We start from the raw sequence: 14,178 nt of genomic DNA, 5'->3' as shown, positions 1-14,178 counted from the left end.
ATGCCCTTCTTACAATCTCCAATGCTGTACAGAAATCCCTTGATTGTGGTCAGGAAGTTCGTATGATTGGCCTTGATTTTAATGCTGCCTTTGACCGTGTTAATCATGAATCCCTTGTTTTCAAACTCAAACAGATGGGAGTGGGTGGGTCGTTTCCTAGCATTATTATTGATTTTTTAGGTAATAAATCTCAGAGTTGTTGTTGATGGGCAAAATAGTGAGTATAGGAATGTGATATCCGGTGTTCCACAGGGTAGTGTTGTTGGCCCATTACTCTTCATACTATATACACATGACATGTGGTTTGGCCTAGAAAACAAGCTTGTTGCAAATGCAGATGATGCTACTCTCTTTGCATCAATTCCATCCCCTGAATGTAGATCTTGGATTGGTGAATTCCTTAACAGAGATTTAGCTGAAATTAGTGCATGGTGCAAATTGCGGGGTATGAAGTTGAATCCTAACAAAACTCAAAGTATGATTGTAAGTAGGTCAAGGACGGTGGCTCCTCAACATACGGATCTCAGTATTGATAATGTTTCTTTATATTTGTATGACTTTTAAATTTTTAGGTGGGATTCTCGACAGCAAATTTACTTTTGAAAAACACATTAGGTCTGTGTCTTCTTCAGTTGCACAAAAAAATAGGTTTATTGAAAAAGTCTTTCAAGATTTTCGGTAATCAATGTATTCTGAAAAAGTGTTTTAATTCTTTCATTCTACCTTGTTTTAAGTACTGTTCTCCTGTCTGGTGTTCAGCTGCTGATTCTCATCTTAGTTTGTTGGACTGAAACTCACGGTCTATTAAATTTCTTATTCTTGGTCTAGAAATTAATCTTTGGCACTGTCGTTCAATTAGTTCATTATGCATGTTGCATAAGATTTTTCATAACTCTGACTATCCTTTACATTCAGATCTCCCTGGACAATACTATCCTGTTCGTAATACTAGGCAGGCCGTTAATTCTAAGAGCCAGGCCTTCTACATCATGAGGCTGAATGCTGCAGAGTATTTTAGAAGTTTTATTCCAGCTGTTACCAGGTTGTGGAATGATCTTCCTAATCGGGTAGTTGAATCAGTTGAACTTCAAAAGATCAAATTTGGAGCAGATGTTTTTATTTTGACCATGCAGACATGAGTCTTTTATAGTCTATATTTTACATATCTGTTTTTGATGTTAATAGTTTATATAGGACATATCTGTTTTGACGTTGTTACTATTTTAGAATGATCTATTGTTAACTTGTTCTCCTCATTTACTTATTTCCTTATTTCCTTTCCTCACTGGACTATTTTTCCCTATTGGAGCCCTTGGGCTTATAGCATCTTCCTTTTCCAACTAGGGTTGTAGCTTGGCTATTAATATTAAAAATAATAATAATAATGGGAAGGGATTTTGCAGCTTCGATAAAATACATTATTCATCTCTCTCTTCCTCTCTCTCTCTCTCTCTCTCTCTCTCTCTCTCTCTCTCTCTCTCTCTCTCTCTCTCTCTCTCTCCTCACGTACTTAGGACAAAAAGGGGATGCTGAATCCCAAATTTAGCCCAGTGAATAGTAAAAAGGATACGTCAATTCATTAGTTTCCAGATTTTTTATTCAATTATTTTAAAGTCGGCAATTCAACATATTGCTATCCGGCATGAAGATTATTTATATTTCAATAAATCTTTTTCTAGAAATGGAAAAACTCCGAGTAGAAAATAAAGCCATCAGATATTATACTTTTCTTCTTGTGTCTTTTTAATTTTAGTTATGATTTTTGTCTTCAAAATTTTACTATATATCACATTATTGATGAAATGAGGCAGATAAGAGAAAAATCATTAATACTTTACAATCATTACTCATTATACTCTTTTATTTTTAACGTGTTTTTTTTTTTCATGTTGTTATCGAGTAACATATTTGGGATTTACTTAATTATAGAAAAATGATAATCATAAAAATATTATCTAATACTGTAAGAATTTACTCAATGATGGTACATATTGTGTATACAATATTTATAACACCATGCCCGATTTGTATTACAACACTATCCATTAAATATAAGATGGAAGCTTATTAAAGCCATTCTAGTATCCATAACATCTTATACATAAAAGATGATCTTTTTTATAACTTTGAGATTCCCCAGCATTGATTCTTGTGACGACGATGCAGGTACGAGTATGTCCAAAGGCGAAGGACTGTTATTAAAAGTCAGGCTAAAAGCTAGAAAATGTTGATGATTTATACAACCCTTTCAATATGCAAGTGAGTTTTTCTGTTTTGTTAAAAAATAATCTGTTAAGAATTTGACGTAAAAAAAAAAAAAAAAAAAAAAAAAAACATGGCAAAAATCCTGGAATGAATGTTGCCATGTGTTTCAGTTTTTTAAAACGGATATATTCACGTATAGGAAGGATATTATGGACACCAGTGTGTGAACGATATTAACAAAATATGCTATGATTATGGTCACCTGTATTTTACTGAAATACAGCTGAGAACGGTATGTTCCTACGAAGAAATTCCTATCATTTAAACAGTGACATATGTTAATAATTGAATTAAGGTAGTAGGTTGGCCAGGGTATCAGCCACCCGTTAAGATACTGGTGCTAGAGATTTATGGGGTTCCTTGGCTGGCCAGATATTACTAAATTTTATCCTTCCCTCTGGTTACGGCTCATTTTCTTTTTGCCTACACATACATCGAATAGTCTGGCATATTCTTTACACATTCTCCTCTGTCCTCATACACCTGAAAACACTGAGATTACTAAACACTTCGTCTTGTCTTAAGGGGTTAACTACGGCACTGTAGTTGATCAGTGGCTACTTTTCCTCTTTTTAAGGGTAGAAGAGACTCTTTAGCTATGGTAAGCAGCTCTTCTAGGAGAAGGACAATCCAAAATCAAACCATTGTTCACTAGTCTTGTGTAGTGCCACAGCCCCTGTACCATAGTCTTCAATTGTCTTGGGTTAGAGTTTTCTTGCTTGAGGGTACAATTGGGCAAGCTATCCTATCTTATTTCTCTTCCTCTTGTTTTGTTACAGTTTTCATTGTTCAAATAGGAAATATTTATTTTAATGGTGTAACTGTTTTTATATTCTATTTTACCTTATTTCCTTTCCTCACTGGGCTATTTTCCCTATTGGAGCCCCTTGCCATATAGCATCCTGCTTTTCCAACTGGGGTTATAGCTAAGAAAGTATAACTACTACTAATGATAATTAAGAGAGATAGCGTAACGTATTTCATATCAGAGTGTCATTTGAAATTAACAATAAGAATTAACTTAAGCGATTGGTCATAGCATTCACATGTATGACTACTAGACAAAGTAGCCAGTTTAGGTCAAAATAAGAATACAAAAGATTTAAAATGGGAAATTAAAAAGGCACTAATAATATTTTCGTTCCTCGGTATAATTTCTTATAACACTTTTTGGATGGCCAAGTACACATTTGATAGTACGACGCATCCACATTCTTCAATAAAATATAGAGAAATAGACAGACATTTTTACAAAAAAAAACATCAAGACTTTTATATTAGAGGAAAGTTTCTTTGACGTATGAATATTTGATGAAAAGAAAAAAATCGGTTGGGAAAAACTGGAAGGAACGTGTATCATTACATAATCTATACAGAAGAGGTTAACATTGATTAATCGTTTACTAAGAACAAAGTAAAAACAAAATCTAGTATAAAGGGATACCCAGTTTCTAATAAGAAAATTTTATGAACATAATTTCATCTATTACAAAACACGTTTTAGGATAGGTTAAAGAAAACTGTAAGAAGGAGGGAAGAAAGTGAAGGATCTATAAGAAAACAGAAATTTATAGTTGCTTGACATCAACAAATATGATAAGAAAAAAGATAAGGGAGGGGAAAGTATGGAAACTTTGGATGCATGAAAATTAAAACGAATTCTTAATTAATAACGATAAAAAGGTAAGGAAGCCGAAAAAAATTACAAAAGTAAAAATGTATGGTTAATGGATGGTAATATGAACAGTAGATGATGGAAATATGATAAGAAAAACAGATATATAGATCATAAAAAGGTTAAAAATTAGAGGAAGCCATAAAAAGAATAACACAGTTAAAGAGAGAGAGAGAGAGAGAGAGAGAGAGAGAGAGAGAGAGAGAGAGAGAGAGAGAGAGAGAGAGAGACGTATGAAGTGGTTCTTAAGATTTAAAAATAGTGATTTTAGATTATTGACCTCCGCCAATAAGTGACAATGACACCAAAAGAAAAATTTTAGATTGGCCTATGATTCACAATCCTGATCCTCATCTGAATTAGGTCCATAACCTATTCAAGAAAGTGCTCCATGGTTCAATAATTGACAGAATCTGCAAACAACCACCGTTCACTTTTAACGTAACGTAAAATTGCGAAAAATGAAAAACTAGATGTGGAATAGAGATCCGAATACGGATCATATCCAAAATTGAATGGCGCCGTTTATGACATAAGAGCTATCGATGGTGAAAATTTCGTCAAAACTCATTGGGTGGTTCTGATATAATCCTGTCCAGGGGCAGGCATAGAGAAAAATAAATAAATAAACCGACTCGATTTTATAACCTTCAGGGTTGAGGTAATAATGAGATTAATACGTTTTTAGATAACGTCTTATTTAGATATATTTTACAGAATAGGGTAGGTCCTCTTTGTATTCAAAATTATATCTGGCACTGTCATCTACTTAGTTCTTTATGCATTTTACATAAGATTTTCTGTAATTCTGATCATCCATTGCACTCAGATCTTCTCAGACTTTATAGTTTGCCACTACTTCCGTTACTTTTCTCACCGGCTACTTTCCTTCTTGGAACCTTTGGTCCCGTAACTCTCTACTCCTTAAACTAGGGTTGTAGCTTATGCAATAATGATGATAATAAAATATATATATATATATATATATATATATATATATATATATATATATATATATATATATATATATATATATATATATGAGATAATACTACTAGAGAGGTATTGGATCCTTTGACTGGCCAGACAGTAATGCATTGGATCCCTCTCTCTGGTCACGGCTTATTTTTTCTTTGCCTACACTTAAAGAGAATAGTTTGGCCTATTCTTTACATATTCTCGTCTTTCCTCATAGGCGTATCCCTTCTCGTGTGCTAAGGTACTGAGTGAAGGACAAACCGTGGTTCAATTATGATTGTAGACGTGCTTTTTTGGAGAAGCAGGAGGCCTATCAACTTTGGAAGGGTAACAGATCAGATTTGACCTGGAACAATTATACTCAGCTTCGATCTTTTGCTCAGAGAGTTTATGCCTCAACTGAAAAGGAGTACAATTTAACCATAAAAGAAACCCTTTCTGGTACAACTCAGGAACATAAATGGTGGTCTACCCTTAAATCTGCACTCTTTGGTGTAGATGCAACAGTTCCTCCTTTACTTAAACCAGATGGCTCAGTCACTCACTGTCCAAAGCAAAAGGCAACCCTTTTGGCTGATGTTTTTGACAGTAAACAGAGTAATGAAAAACTTGAACTTCCTCATTCATGTTTTCCTGAGGCTAAACTAACTAGTTTAGCTTTTCGATCTCGTGAGATTAAAGCTCTGTTGGTGGACCTTGATGCTTATGGAGGTGTAGACCCAAATGGTATTTTTCCTTTGTTTTTTATAAAGACAGCAGATTTCCTAGCTCCAAAGTTATCTGTTATTTTGCGCAAGTTAGCAAGAAGAGGAACTTTTAGCACTAGTTGGAGAATTGGTAATGTTACTCCTCTATGTGAATGTGTTTGTGGTAGCTCAAGTCCCACTGATTACCGCCAATTTCCATAACTCCCATATTATCTAAAGTTTTTGAACGTCTTCTGGCAAAACGTCTTAATAGGTTTGCTGAAGGTAATCATCTATTCCCTAGTTTGCAATTTGGTTTTCGTAAAGGCCTTGGAGCATGTGATGCCCTTCTTACAATCTCCAATGCTGTACAGAAATCCCTTGATTGTGGTCGGGAAGTTCGTATGATTGGCCTTGATTTTAGTGCTGCCTTTGACCGTGTTAATCATGAGGCCCTTGTTTTCAAACTGAAACAGTTGGGAGTGGGTGGGTCGTTTCTTAGCATTATCATTGATTTTTTAAGTAATAGATCTCAACGAGTTGTTGTTGATGGGCACCATAGTGATTATAGGAATGTGATATCCGGTGCTACACAGGGTAGTGTTCTTGGCCCATTACTTTTCATACTATATACACATGACATGTGGTTTGGCCTAGAAAACAAGCTTGTTGCATATGCAGATGATGCTACTCTCTATGCATCAATTCCATCCCCTGAATGTAGATCTAGGGTTGGTGAATCCCTTAATAGAGATTTAGCTACAATTAGTGCATGGTGCAAATTATGGGGTATGAAGTTGAATCCTAACAAAACTCAAAGTATGATTGTAAGTAGGTCAAGGACTGTGGCTCCTCAACATCTGGATCTCAGTATTGATAATGTTTCTTTAAATATGTATGACTATTTCAAAATTTTTCGGTGTGATTCTTGACAGTAAATTTACTTTTGAGAAACATTTAGGGTCTGTGTCTTCTTCAATTGCACAAAAAAAAGGCTTATTGAGAAAGTCTTTCAAGATTTTTGGTGATCAATCTATTCTGAAGAAGTGTTTTTATTATTTCATTCTACCTTGTTTTGGGTATTGTTCTCCTGTCTGGTGTTCAGCTGATGATTCTCATTTTAATTTGTTGGACAGAAACTTACGGTCTATTAAATTTCTTATTCCTGATCTAGATATTAATATCTGGCATGTTGCATAAGATTTTTCATAACTCTGACCATCCTTTACAGTCAGATCTCCCTGGACAATTCTATCCTGTTTGTAATACTAGGCAGGCAGTTAATTCTAATAGCCAGGCCTTCTCCATCACGAGGCTCAATACTAAGCAGTACTCCAGAAGTTTATTCCAGCTGTGACCAAGTTGTGGAATGATCTTCCTAATCGGGTGGTTGAATCAGTAGAACTTCAAAAGTTCAAAGTTGGAGCAAATGCTTTTTTGTTGACCAGGCGGAGATGAGTCTTTTTATAGTTTGTTTATGACATATTTGTTTTTGATGTTGTTAATAGTTTATATATGACATGTGTGTTTTGACGTTGTTACTTATTTTAGAATGATTTATTGTTAATTTGTTCTCTTCATTTATTTATTTCCTTATTTCCTTTCCTCACTGGGCTATTTTTCCCTGTTGGAGCTCCTGGGCTTGTAGCATCTTGCTTTTCCAACTAGGGTTGTAGCTTGGATAGTAATAATATATATATATATATATATATATACACACACATATATATATATATGTATATATATATATATATATATATGTATATATATATATATATATATGTATATATATATATATATGTATATATATATATATATATACATATATATATATATATATATTTACACTTATGTATATATATATATATATATATATTTACACATATATATATATATATATATCTATATATATATATATATATATATGTATATATATATATATATATACACGCACACACACACACACACACCCATATATATATATATATATATAAATATATATATATATATATATATATATATATTTATTTATATATATTTATATATATACATATGCATACATACATATACCAAGGCACCTCCCCTAATTTTGTGGATTAGATGACATCAAACAAATGAAAAAAATAGAGCTTTTCTCTCTATGGTCCTCCCAGCCTGACAAAGGACTCAACCGAGTTTGGCTGGTACTGCTAGGGCACCACAGCCCACCGTCCCCTATTATCCACTGTAGATGAAGCTTCATAACGCCTAATCCCTTACTGCTGCTACCTCTGCGGTCATCCAAGGCGACCGAAAGGAGCAGCAGGGCCTATCGGAGCTGCGTTACAATCGCTCGCCATTCACTCTCGTGCATCTCTCACATCTATCCACCTATCACCAAGAGCTTTCTTCACTCTATCCACACAAACCTTTGCCTTCCTCTTGTACTTCTCCCATCGACTCTTGCATTCCTTACCTTCTTTAGCAGACAGCCATTTTCCATTCTCTCAACATGGCCAAACCACCTCAACACATTCATATCCACTAATGAACTGTAAGACCCTCAACCCTTCCCCCCTCTGTCCTTTCGTGACGGTGTGTCATCACAATATTCTTTCACCGGTATTCTGACAATCACCCCGGTTTGCTATGAAGATTGCATTAACGGCAGGTGTTCTGCTGGTGGCAGTTAATTCCTTCGTCTCACTACCACCTTCCTCCTGACTTCCCTTCCTTCATAGGAAGTTTATAAGTATGGGGGAGGACTGAGACGTCTTCTGACGGCTTCCAACAGGAAACCTAACATATTTTGGAAAGTCCTCAGCTCTCTCTTGAGCTGCCATCCGCATTCCTAGCCGTTGATTTTATTGCTGGCAACAGGCTAGTTTGTAGATGGGTGGAAGCCAGAATCTGATAGACTCTTTCCCTTTCCATTGAAACCATTCTGGTAAGGAGACCGTAGGTGGACTTATAGTCCTCCTACACTTCCCGCTGTTATGTCCATTCATAACAGTAGGAAATTCTCCTTCCTTAATCTTTCTCTATTTCTTTCGGTTAGCATCATCAGATACTAACCCAGGACCGGCAGTGACTGCCGTCAGACTACTGAATATAATTATACAGTAGTACATATGTTTTCTAACATATTCTCTGTTCCCTATTGCAGACGATTGTGGAGACCAGGACATTTTGTTGACGTTGAGTAATCTCGTAACACCCAGATGATTTTCCTTGATCATCGGGTATTTACAATACCCGATTGGTATTAATACAGTACTAGATTTGGATAATTTTGGTATAAACTATTTACTAACTCTAACTCTAGTTTCTAGAGTTTCTCTACCTTGTACCTTCCCTATCTGGGAAACTTAATATTATTACAGACGGAGGTCTCAGCAATAGCCTGGGAGAGGAAATTCAGATATGTGTCTTTTCTTATTTTCTTTCAAGCTTACTATTCTAAGCTACCATATGCAATAGTAATAGCTATTGTTATTATACACTGTATGCTTTATATCACTGATATTTAAAACAATATACTCACGTAAATTATTTTTCTTTACAGGAAGACCCTACGGAGAAGTGCGAAGTGATATACCGCAATCACAAGGGGAGGGACTTCTGTGGCCACACGATGTGTAGGTCTCATGCAACCCTGCAAAATTACACTATCGGGATGGTGAAATTATGTTAAGCTTATGCTGACTTTCAGAGCTACTTTTTTTTCCCAAAAAAACTATTATAAACATAATAGTTAAACGTAACATGCAACGGAAAATAAAAGGGACAACCTTACTTGTATGGGATGTAGAAATGGAAATATTTTTAAGGCCAAACTTCATAAACAACTTACAAAAATTGTAGAAACATAAATATTTAGACTCCGACGCCAGGCACAAATGGTTTCAACACAACTGCCTGACTGTTGAAAATAAACAAAAGAAATTTTCAGGCCCTTATAAATAAGGTTTACCTTAAAATCAACTCATTACAGATAATAATGAATAAAAAAAAATGCAGTTTAGCTAAAAGAGAAAAAAAAAATTTGTAAACATAAATGGTTATTTCTAGTGGCTGTTTATTTATTATAGATGTCTTTATTCACTAATCAAATCCTATCTCGTGAAGGTTTGAAGTTAACGCATTCACCTGCTTTTCTTACACCTTCTCCACATAAGAGTTCATTTGTCAATGAAGCATTGGACAGCCTATTTCGCTTCTCATTCTTCTTCAAGTTGACTAATGAGAAGATGCGCTCAGTGTCAGCATTTGAGACCGGAACACTTAGCAAAACTCTGGAAAATTTGGAGAGGATTTGATAATTTCCAATAGCATGAAGATTACTCGCAAATGACTCGATGTTCGTATCCTGTGACAAAAACCTGTTAATGTCACCATTTCTCAGCTATTGACGTCACTCATTATCTAACTCTTGTTGTTCACACTCTTTAATGATATTGGGAAATTTAGAGTTAAGTTGTTTAGTGGAAGCCAATTTTTTAACTGCATTGCTAATTCTACCAAAAAACTTCAGAAGGCGATCAAACATCAGACTTCTGTACTGATCACCCCTCACATTTGCAGTATCCTGAAACATCCTAGCAAATTTCACACCACCATATATTTGCCAAGCAGGAAGATGGTTATGAGGGTCTCTAGGAACAATAGTAATTAGCTCCTGCATGGTGACTTTCAAAATTGATGAAGCAGTTGACAATCTGAATACACAGCTGACTGCAATCTTTGACAACAAGATGAAAATTTGCGTGAGAGCTTTGGAAGATAACATTCAATTTGTCAGTCATTTCCAGAATATACTCCAAGAATTGAAAGTATGAATGTGTGTAAGGATTACTAAATTCACTGTGCAAGAAAATCAGAACACTGCAACCTATCCTCAGTATGAGCTAACTGAAAGTACAATTGGAAAACTTTCCACTGATCCAGAATTCTTGACACACACGCACTTAAAGAAAGCCAGCGTATGTCATTATGTTTCACAATTCGTTGCTGTTGACAATGCATAAATTCCTGAAAATCTTTTAGGTCCCGTAATATCTTGCTTGAATGAGAAAAATGAGAATTACATTCTCGGATCACTTGTTCCAGTGACTTTGGTAGTAGTTTGGTTGAGTGACTGACGGCTAAAGAAATGGAATGACAAAAAGATTTTATAAAAAACAAGTTAGGGTTTTTGTCTCTCAACCTAGAAACAATGCTATTGTGGCTACCAAACATCACATTAGTTGTGACAGCAGACAATCCCACACATTTAGATAAATCTAAATCCTTAGCTTTTAGTTCATCGTACAAACCATCAAAAAGTTGCTCAGCAGTTTCCCCTTTCAATGCTGGTAAACCAAGTAAATGGGTTTAAATTTTCTGCACAGATAAATCAGAATACTTCACTATGATTGCCATGAAAAACTCAGTAGAAATGTCTGTAGACTCGTCAATTAAGAGTCAGAAATACCGAGCTTCTTTAAGATTTTTCCTGAAATGTACAGCAAGAAAATTGTCAACAATAGCAGCATTTTTGGTGCGCTTGCTTGCATAAGCATTCACAATTTCTGAATCTGGGAACATCTTTGGAAAAACCATAGACATATGATCCATCAGTTTATTTGCAAGATGGTGCTCCACGGCCATGGCAGCTGCCAGGATGTCTACCTTAGAAGTACCATTCTTAATGTTAGTGGGTTCTCCAAATATTCTAGACACCTGCAAATAAAGGAAAAATCAGGGAAATGACTCAGCCTTATAGGTCTACTGTTATTTTTATATTTTAAACCAGACCAAAATTCAAGAAAGTTCATTTACAGCAATCCCTTAGTTTATTATTATTATTATTATTATTATTATTATTATTATTATTATTATTAATAATAATAATAATATTATTATTATTATTATTATTATTATTATTATTATATTTTTTTTTTAATGAAACCCACCTTAATGCTTTCCTGAGATGACTCGGCAAGTGATTGGTGTTTCTTTGATTTCATATGGGTCTGTAGCTCAGACAGCTTTGGCTTCAGCGTACAGTTGCATATCTTATAAAATGAACTTTGGTTTATAGGATAATTTTTATTCTTGGCGAGCCAGCAATTCATCTCGGGATCAGCCGGCCACTCCCCTCGGAACTGCTGTGGATATGATTTCTTAGCAATCTTTCTCTTAGTACCAGAAATCACAGTGCTACTACTATCATCCGTGTCCGAGGAGGTAGAGGGCTTACCTTGATAATCACAAGCCTCTCGGCTTCTTTTCTTCAATATTTTCCGATCTGTCCTGTCTAAAGATTCACAATTTCAAACCATTGGCGGCTGCACTGTACCATCCGCAGTCCAAACACGAGCCACAAGTCACAACCCAGTCTATATGAGTAATTACCAGGTCCGGGGAGGCGAGGAGGTGGTCTGTCAAAACAGTTTTCCTGGAGTTTGACTGAGCGGACAAAATATGTACAAGTCTTCAGGTACAGGACGGTTTCATTTCTTAGTCGACTTTGTAAGACTTCACAGCGACCGTTATGATTTTACAGAATAATTTTAAATTTTGTAAACGACATTGTTTTGTTTAGTTTTATTACTGAAACATTTCCATTGCATTTATCTTAATTTTCTCAAATTATGTTATTTTTATGCCAAATGTCCTTGAATTATACTATAATTGTAATAAATTGATGAGTACGCTTAGTATTATGCTAGTCTAGGAAAATACGCTCAAATTATGCTAAAAGCATAAAATTATGATGTATCTGATAACACTGCTTGGAATCTAGAGGAATTTAACTAGATATTTTATTCGTGAGCTTTTAACAAGATGATTAAATTTTCTATAAAACAGACACCAAATTGTCTTCGACACATGATACAAGAGACTGTTTAATTGTCCATGTTATATTACTGATAATGCTGGGTCCTCTTTTTGCACGAGTCTAGTTCTACCAGAGCTGAAATTACGAATTTCTATCTATAGATTCAAGTTTTTCTTTAAGAAAGTCCGTGGTTAACTTTAGTGTTTCAATAATTTTCTACCAATTTCAATGTGTTCTTCCCCATATATTTGTATGAAAAATTTTTTATACATTATGAAAGGAGAAATAAAACAGTTTCTTTATTACTTGACGGAATTTTCTATTGTGCTCAAAGGTATCACTAGATTGCCTTAGTGAGGCTCTTTAGGAATAAAATACATATGTATCCGGATTTGAGGAATGTTTGGGGCGTTGTTTTCTTATCGCCTTAGCCAATAGGAAAATACTATTTGAGTCTTGATTGCCTATAGAAACACACAACTAGGACAAATTGTTAGTAAATGGTTGTTCGATCCGGCAGGGATCTAAAATGGCTAAATGCAAGTTTCTTAAATGATATTATAAAATCTATTTTTGGGCTCAAGCAACGTCGTCATGATGGAAGTTCCTAATGTAGCTTCCTAAGGGATATATGTTACTACAGTGATATTCCCAGAGAATTCAACCTTCTGGTTCCAGAATTCTAACTCCTTAAAATTTCTCTCAAGGATATCGCATATTATCAGAGGACGTATTCTTGACACGCAACATAGAAATCTGCACCCCTAATAGCGTTCACGCTTCAAGGGGGACGCGGCAGAAGAAATAGAAAAGGAGGGCCGTAACAAGGTTACCCCCGTTCTCGTACTACTATTGACCATCACCACAGCGCCATTCCCAAGATGGCGGACATTCCTAATTTTGTAACGATTTCGCACAGTGGTGTTCCCTGTTGATCTAACTTTTTGATCGATTTGCAAGGATTTTTATTATGCATTCTCCAGCTTTTTTCGCCTTCTGAAAGTTAAGTATTGGGTCTTTACAATGAAAATTTTTTTAGCTCCCGTTTCACAGTGAAATTAGAGTAATTTATTGTGTTTAGAGCTTGCCTATACCGGAGGCGCTATGAGCGCTGTCGTTCGTTAGGCATGAGTTATTTAGTTAGGAGAACGACTTCCCGGTTTTTAAATAGCATTAATTAATTAATTAATTACGTAAGCTATTTAGGTGAATTATACTTGTAAAGATACTTATAAATGTGCATAATTTTCCTTTCCATGTCAATCGTATAGTTAGAGTTTCGGTTAGTGAGGTAACCGAGGTCTCGTCTCGCCTATGTAACCTAACCTAGGCGTTCTATTATACGTTCAGACATTTCCCCGGTTACCCTCATGTATTGTGATTTCAATTATACAGAGATAGTTATCTCAGAGAATTGGATGAAACTTTACACGTCTACAAGAAGGAGATTTAAGGATAATCTCTCTTCCCTCTGAGTGTAGCTTTAGGCCACAGCCTTAGTGGGCCGGCCTCAAATTTTTAATTCAGGCATGACTTTCGTACGTTTTTTTCTTTTTTTCTGCCCTTCCACTGTAACAACAGATGCAGGTTTTTCTGGGTTTCGGCCAGAATCTCAGAGTATTTAGTCTATGACCGGTAGCTGACTGGCAAGATGAATAGAATTCTTTTGATAGGTTAGGCTGCCGACATAGGAGGGTAGACCTCCCTAGGCCACTCCTGAAGGGTGTGTACGATATGACCCTTCTACCTGTGACCTAGCAGACTAGTCCTGT

Source organism: Palaemon carinicauda, chromosome 5, assembly GCF_036898095.1.
Source record: "Palaemon carinicauda isolate YSFRI2023 chromosome 5, ASM3689809v2, whole genome shotgun sequence".
NCBI classification, from domain to species: Eukaryota; Metazoa; Arthropoda; class Malacostraca; order Decapoda; family Palaemonidae; genus Palaemon; species Palaemon carinicauda.
This window is presented reverse-complemented; position numbering follows the sequence as displayed.